Consider the following 7,734-nt stretch of genomic DNA (forward strand, 5'->3'; position numbering starts at 1 on the left):
TATCTTTTGCAATTATGCGCATGCTGGGTGTATAAATATATTAACAAAAACTCATCTCCTTAAATGAAATAATTACACAGCTCTCAAGCTGAATGCATTCTGAAATCATTTAAAGAGAAAAAAAAAGCACAAATAAAATTTTTTGAAAGTTAGAAAAAAATAAAAGAATTGCAGTGAAGACAGGAATGTGGAAATAATTAGCACTCAGTAACTGTGTTTTAAATGGCCCACAAAGCGAAGAATAGTGCCACTGTAAACTGGGCAGTCCAGCTAGAACTGGAAGACTTAAGTATGGTTGCTTATTTTAAAGTTCTCTGTGACTCCATAAGGACCTGGAGGCAGTGGTGTGTATAACTTGAAGCCACATTACCGGTGCGTGACGGGCTCCAGAGAGCGCTGCCAGCAGCCCGTATCCTCACCAGGACAGGTTTCCCTCCTGTGTCCAGCTCCCCCTTTGTGTATTCACAGGCACCACAAAAGCAACGTGCATGCAGCAAACTTCACCTCTTGGCAGATGTCGAGTTTCTTTCCCAGGAGAATGACCCCACTGCCTGCCTAACACAATACAAAGAAGGGTTTTTTCCCCAGCCGTGCCCTGCAAGTCAATACTCGCTGTTATGTAACTAAACACACCATATCAGCTCACATAGACTTTTTAATGGGAAGAAATAGTACCTTTTAAGATTTGTGGCCAGATTCATCACACGCCTGACAGCTCTGTGCTGCTCCAATGACACAAAACAGCTTTCAGCCTGCAATAACAGATTGATTAAACCAGCTCGTCATGGTATCACTGGAGCAGTGCAAACCAGCTGAAGCATAACAGTAAACCTACCATCTCAGCTTTGATTTTGAGGGATTTATATCTCAACCTGATATAATTTCCAAAGACAAAAAAATATAATGGATTAATTAATTATTGTCCATGCTCAAAAGCTTGATATTTACTTATTTGGTAATAAGTAAACTAATTGAAATATTTGAAATCTTTGTGGTTTTGGTTAATACATTTGAGGAGAAAGCACTATAGGACAATTTTTAAAAAATCTGTCCCCCTGTGTTCATAAGCATGTTTGTGTGATGTTGGTGACAGCTGTATGTGAAGACCAGAGCTGAGTGCAAGCTGGGTGAGTTAAGAGAAGTAAGTTATCTCAAAGTCTCACATAAAGCAGAAAGAGTGCTTCTTAAGTCAGGTCCACTGAAATTTTCTTCACAGAATGTGCAAAATGACACCAAAAGCCAAGTACAATGTTGCTTATGGACAGCAAACATAGAGGAAATAACCTCTGATGCTGCCATAGAATTAAAGCAAAACAGGATGCAGAAAGGTTTAGTGGGAAAGATGACTCTGCAAAAAGGAAACTAAGCCTTATTTATAAAGCAAGACTCATGACCTCTCAGGGAGGGAGAACTCAGCCTGTCATTTTCTACCACGGCTAAATCACGCCACATGAGCAATCAGTCTATTATTACCAAAGTTTTTAGGCTAATTTGCTATTGCAAAATAAAATTTCTTCAAACGCTACAAAAAGTACATTCCTCCTTCAGGATTGTACCCTGTACATGCCAAATCTGAAGCTACAAACCCAAGATGTTTTGGCCTTATCTGAGCATTAAAAAAAAGGGCATCTCCAAACAATTTCTAAGAAAATTGTTCATCAATTTCCAGAAAAAAATAATAATCATTTGGGCTGAGGTCAGTGTGGCCAAGGTCAACATTTTAATGCCAAAATGTGAATTTCTGAGCATTATAGAAGTAATGGTGAGCAGCATTTTAAACTGAAAGTCATTCTGAGAGACAAAAACACTAACTCCAAAGTTCATGCCGATTTTTGCCTCCACGGTGGCAAAAAGTCTAGTAATTTTCCTAAAGGGAAAATTAGTCCTTGAAACTGGTCATGCTATATCTCTGCAGCAGAGATTTCCTGAGAAGTTTGTCAAAATCAGGCAAGGGAAGAGAACAGGATTTTTTGGATGGGATTTGTATTTTAGCACAAAATTTTATAAATGTGGATACACTATGAAATGCTCATTCTGAAAATATTTTTGTCTCACTAGATCCTGAGAGTGACTTTGCCACACAGCTCCTTGCCTGCTCTGCTAATCTGGTTGGTGAGGTATATCAGTCTGAATTATATAAGGAAAGAGGCTTTTGGAAAACTGTTTAATTTTTTTTTATTGAAGTTATTCTTAAAGTTAAAAAGAGAAATACCTGTGTGAAAAAAAGAGAATAGTAACACATAGATGAAGTGACCTAAGTGGCCTTTACATAGGCACCTTTCCTCCTATGAGATTTATGGACAACTTTTTTTCCTGTTCCCCATGGAACAATGTGTGCAATATCTCTGTGCCACCTGGATTTCTAACCCCACCCATCATCTGAGAAATCCTCTTGTATTGTTGAATGTTTTGATGCTATCTAAACGCAAAGGATTTCTCAAAATTATGCATATTAAGTAGCACTGAAATTTCCTGTTTACAATGCTATAAAACCAAATTCTGAGGTCTCTGTGTAAACCAAATATTGACTTTTAAGGGTCATGGAGCAACTATTGACCCAAATTGGCATGCGAGGAATTACACATCTGAATCTAGATATGGGATCTGTGTCACAGCTTAGCTGCACCAAAGTACTTTAAAGAACTTACAGTCATAACTGAATGAAAGCAGAGTTTCCCAGCCTGTCAGGAGACTTGTGCTCTAGACACACTGCGGATATTGTCTGGGTCTCCCTTTGCACAGAGAGCTGGCTCACGCAGAGGCACCAAGGGTAGAAACTTAAACAGAGTATCCTGAGACTATCAGGAGCCAAATGCCATTGGGTCAGGCCCAGAAGGATTTTGCAGTGCGCTACGGCAGGTAAATATGCACACAATACACATATTATTTTAAAGTCTGAGACAAGTCCTGCCCCACTGAGATCAATGTTGATTGATTCAACACCATTGAATACTTGTGCACTGGTGTCACCTGTATTATATCTGCTCTCCACAGTTACCTGAAGCCACGTGCGGGGCAGTCTCTTCTCCCAGTGAGCAACAGAACAAGAGGAAATGGCCTCAAATTGCACCAGGGGAGGTTTAGATTAGATATCAGGAAAAATTGCTTTACTGAAGAGGTGATCAAGCACTGGAACAGGCTGCTCAAGGAAGTGATGAAATCACTATTCCTGGAAGTGTTCAAAAAACATGTAAATGTGGCATTAAGGACGTGGTTTAGTGGTGGTTTTAGCTTGGCAGTGCTGGGTTAATGCTTGCACTTAATGATCTTCTCCAACTTTAATGTTTCTGTAATGTTTCTATGAATACTTTATATATAAACCCCCAGATATTTGTATGTGTAAATATATTTGCATATCTATATATAGATACACATGTGCATAAATACATATTCAGCTGACTGCACTGGGGTTTCTTCTGAGATAGCCATGTTTTTCTGATAGAGCCAAGTTCACTGGAAGTATCATGATGATACCACTTCTTTCTGATTGTTACTGGACAATTGAAATGATGATGATAATGGATAAGTGCAAAAAGGGGGATATATGTATTTCCTGCTTTAGAAGATTCAGCCTCATGAAGTACAGAAATAAGGGAGAAAACTTATTTTGAGCTTGTGAATGGCAATTAGGAAACTATTTAAAAATTATTCCTAGATGCTTGCAAAGACATCATTGAATAAAGTAGGTGATTGATTTTGATTGATTTTGAGAAAGAAGGTCCTGACTAAAAAAATGCAACTGAAATTCAGATGGAAATTTTTCTTTTAATTCTTTAATAAAAATTTTCAAATTATAAAGTTTATTAAGTTTAATAAAAGCATAAATGTCAAAGAGTATTAAGGAAACATTGATTTGAATGAATATAAATACAAAAGGAATGACAAGTATGTGATAAAATATGCAAAACAAAAAAAATTAATGGACAGATGTTCAACAACAATATTGTTTTCTGTAAATTGAGACTAAAAGATCATTAATGGTAGAATTCTGTTACTTGATAGAAGTTGTGGAATTGTCAGTAAACAAAACAGATAACAGCTACGTCCAACAGTCATTTCTGTTGTATATTGAAAAAATACATATCTCATCTCATAGAGATAACTAATAGTATCACAGAGATAACTAATAGTAATTAAGTCATTCTTAAAATTTCAGTATCCCAAAACTGCTCTAGAAGCTACACATTTTAAAATTCTTATATGTTTATTTGACATGTATACAAGATCTTTAAAATAACTTTCTGGAAGGTAATGTCAGTATTCTCTGTCATCAGTTCCTAGGAGACTGGCTGGGAGACAGGGACCATTCTCATGCAGCACTAGACATCTCTTTGAGAGTTTTCACCTCCTTTTACAGTCAACTGAGAGAGAGAGGCATTTCTAGAATGAAATTCATCTGACTAAAATCTGACATATATGTTTGGTTAAAATAATCACATCCTAATGTGGTATCCACATTTTTTTTCTTTTTTGGAAAACCAAACAGATGCCCAAGCTTTCTCCAATCTGCCTGCAAGGCATCGGTCCTGGCTCTCCTTGCAATGCAGTGCAAGAGATTGTGTCCTTGGAGAAGAAAGCAAGGTCATCTTGTAGGACTGAGCTTTTGACATGAGTATCACTCCAGTGGGAAAGCTGAGCTGAGAACTGAATGTTCTACTGCTAGAGTTCAGGCAAATATTGATGCATTGAAAATGTTCAGGGAAGAGTTATGAACCTTCCTTGATACCCTACAAATCAGTGGAAGACTCAGAGATCATGGTAAGCATTATTTATTTTCATAGTGTAAAAATTCACCCATGGCTTTAATAAATATGCAAAAAAATACATACAAATGTAGGGGGGAAGTACTAAAACCAAGATAATAATAAGTAGGATTTTGTATTAATGTCATTCCTATTATGTAAGCTGCCTTCGCCAAGTGTCTGTCTATCCTGACTTTAGCTGACTCTAAAGGGACCAAGGGTGTTTCAACTACTAATTCAGACACATCTATTTATACTGTAGAGGATGGTTTGGGCTGAAAGTGGTATTCAAACAGCAGGGTAAAATCTTGCTCCTTTAAAATCAAAAGTATGATTAAAGAATTGGGAAAAACGCCTTACAATAAGAAACTCAGAAGTTCAATCTCTTTTGGTTACTAAAAAAGGACAAAAGGTAACTTAATCACAGCCTGACATAACCTACAGGGTTAGTCTCAATAATGACATCTTAACCTGTCTGGTAAAGATAGAACAAAAGTCAGTAGCTGGAAGCTGAAGATAACTCAGACTAGAAACCAAATGTAATTATTGGCGGTGACAACAAATAATTGTAAGGGTGCCTGCTGATCCTTTAACTAAAGAACTCTCAAAATCAAATTTATAAAAAAATATGCTGCAAGTCAGGCAATCAATAATTGAGGAAGGAGTATAGCTTTTTCTGTGCCAGATTCAGGCCAGTGTCTCGCACTGCCCAGCAATCCAAGAATCTATAAATCCACTATCCAGGAGTTTTCCTATTTTGATCTGTTTAAAGAAAATGTTATCTACATTCTTATCATGGTGACATTGAATCACTGTTATATGCATAAGGTTCAAAGCAGGTTAATTACCATTTTTTCCAACTCCAGCCTCTCATATGATTTGCCACTGCTTCTCACAGCACTCTTGTTTTCAAAACTAAATCCCATTATCTAAAAGACTTTCCAAAGCAAACACAGCAGTGTAGCACTTTCTAATATTTATTTTGAATTCTCAAAGAAGAGGCAATAGTGGTAGGAGGTTTTTTTTGGGTGAGAAGTTTTTCTTCTACAAAGGTACTTGTGTCCACTGTAGTTTTACTTAGTCCAAGGACTAGGTTGATGGACCAAGGGCTTTGCTTTGTAATTTCTGAATATGCAGTAGGTAGTTTATTTCATGGGAATTAGGTAATGGCCTTATTCTAGCAGCAGCAAACTCTGCTTTAGCACCTAACTGCAGCAGGAGATGGCAGATGAAAAGGGGTTTCATATACTGAGACAAAGATGCATAGTTTTTAAGGTCACTATGATTCTCCCTCCAGCCTTCTTTCCTAGATAATTTGGAAAAAAAAATAAACTCCAACCAAAACCTCCCATGGAAGCCTGCCTCTTACTTTGATGTGTTTGACTGCATGGGGAGCACCCATCACCCATTCCCTGCGCTTGTATGCTAGGGAAAGTAAACTTGGCAGGGCTGGGAACAGCCTGGTGGACATGTGCAGCACACCGTGTGCGTTCACAGCATTATCACCCACCCAGATTAGCAGCTGAGCACTGCTGGGTGCAGACACCAATGCCTGCAGGTAAATATGGGCTTTGTATGATATGGTTGAGTTGCTGACTCCATTGCAGGCTCCTTGACTGACCTTGGGACTGGAGCACTGTCTGCCTCTGTGTTTGAAAAGTTAAGATAATATTACTTGTCTGCCTTACAAGGATTTTGTGAGGTTAGAGACGCTGTTTATTCAAGCTAGATGTAAAGTGTTACAGCAATGAGAGCTCTGTAAATACCTATGCCCACAAAACCTCAATTAAAGCACCATCTTGCTAGAGGAAAGCACATTAATGCCCATCAGTTCCTGCAATGTCCCAGGACAGCTGACACACAGCTTCCCCCCTGTCTGAGGTAAAGAAACCCCATTGGGGACAAAGATTCAGAGGGGAAACCTGCAGTGAGTAAGCACAGAGCACTTCATAGCACTGGGTTTTGCTGTGATTTACAGTCCTGTGCTTGGTAAGGAGCAATAGCTGAGGGGTGGCTTATGCCATTAGTCCCAGTCTTGGCTGACCAATAGAGCTGGGGAATGATGGGGAGCAGCAAAGGCCCCGAGGTGCACTCAGAGACCTGGCTGCCTGTGACAGACACCCTCAGGAGCACATGCACATGCCACATGCTGCATGCACACAGGAGGAGGTTGCTTAACCAGGGCTTTACAAATATTTTCAAAGTGCTTTACAAAGAATTCATTAATAGATGACATATTTTTGCTAAAGGCACAACCAGCTCAACTAGATTTTATTACAGGTGTAAATAATATCAAGGGAATTTAAGTGTGAGTCTTGTTTCTCTACTCTTAATCCCTACTCCTGCTGACATATTAAAGGTCTGCTTAATCATCCAGCCCTTTCCTCCCATATTCACAAATGTTTCATCCACACTTACTTATTTTACAAGGATTTATACAAATGCCAGGAGGTACCCAGCAGTGCCCTACAGGTTTCATGGCCCCAGTGAAAAAACAAACAATGCTATAGCCCAGATGTGACCTAGTGGTGCAGTTTAACCCGTTGAGAAGACAAAACAGCAGCTTAGAAAGCCACCCCGGATATCTTTAACCCCACAGCGGAAGAGCTGAGCACTCAGGGTTGGAAAAAGGCCAGAAATGAGGGGAGGATTGCGGCACGATGAGCCCAAACACATCTGCTCGGGGCTCAGCCTCCCCTATCCCTACGGAGCCGAACTTGGGGAGGCCCTAGGACCAACACCCACGGTGGGAACTCAGGGGATAGTGACGATGTCTCCCAGGGCCACTGGCCACACGGGACAGGACGAGGGACCTGCTGTGGGGAAACGAGACACGGACAGGTATCCCCGGGGGTTTCTGAGGGGAATGCAGGCAGTGGGTCACCAAAGAGAAGGGGCTCCTGCGGCGAGCGGTGAGATGCAGCCTGTGGAAGTGCGCTCGTCGGGCTTGGGGGTGAGGGTCGGGGCTCCCCCGGGAGCGGAGGGGGAGCCC

This window comes from Geospiza fortis, unplaced genomic scaffold (genome assembly GCF_000277835.1).
Source record: "Geospiza fortis unplaced genomic scaffold, GeoFor_1.0 scaffold16, whole genome shotgun sequence".
NCBI lineage: Eukaryota > Metazoa > Chordata > Aves > Passeriformes > Thraupidae > Geospiza > Geospiza fortis.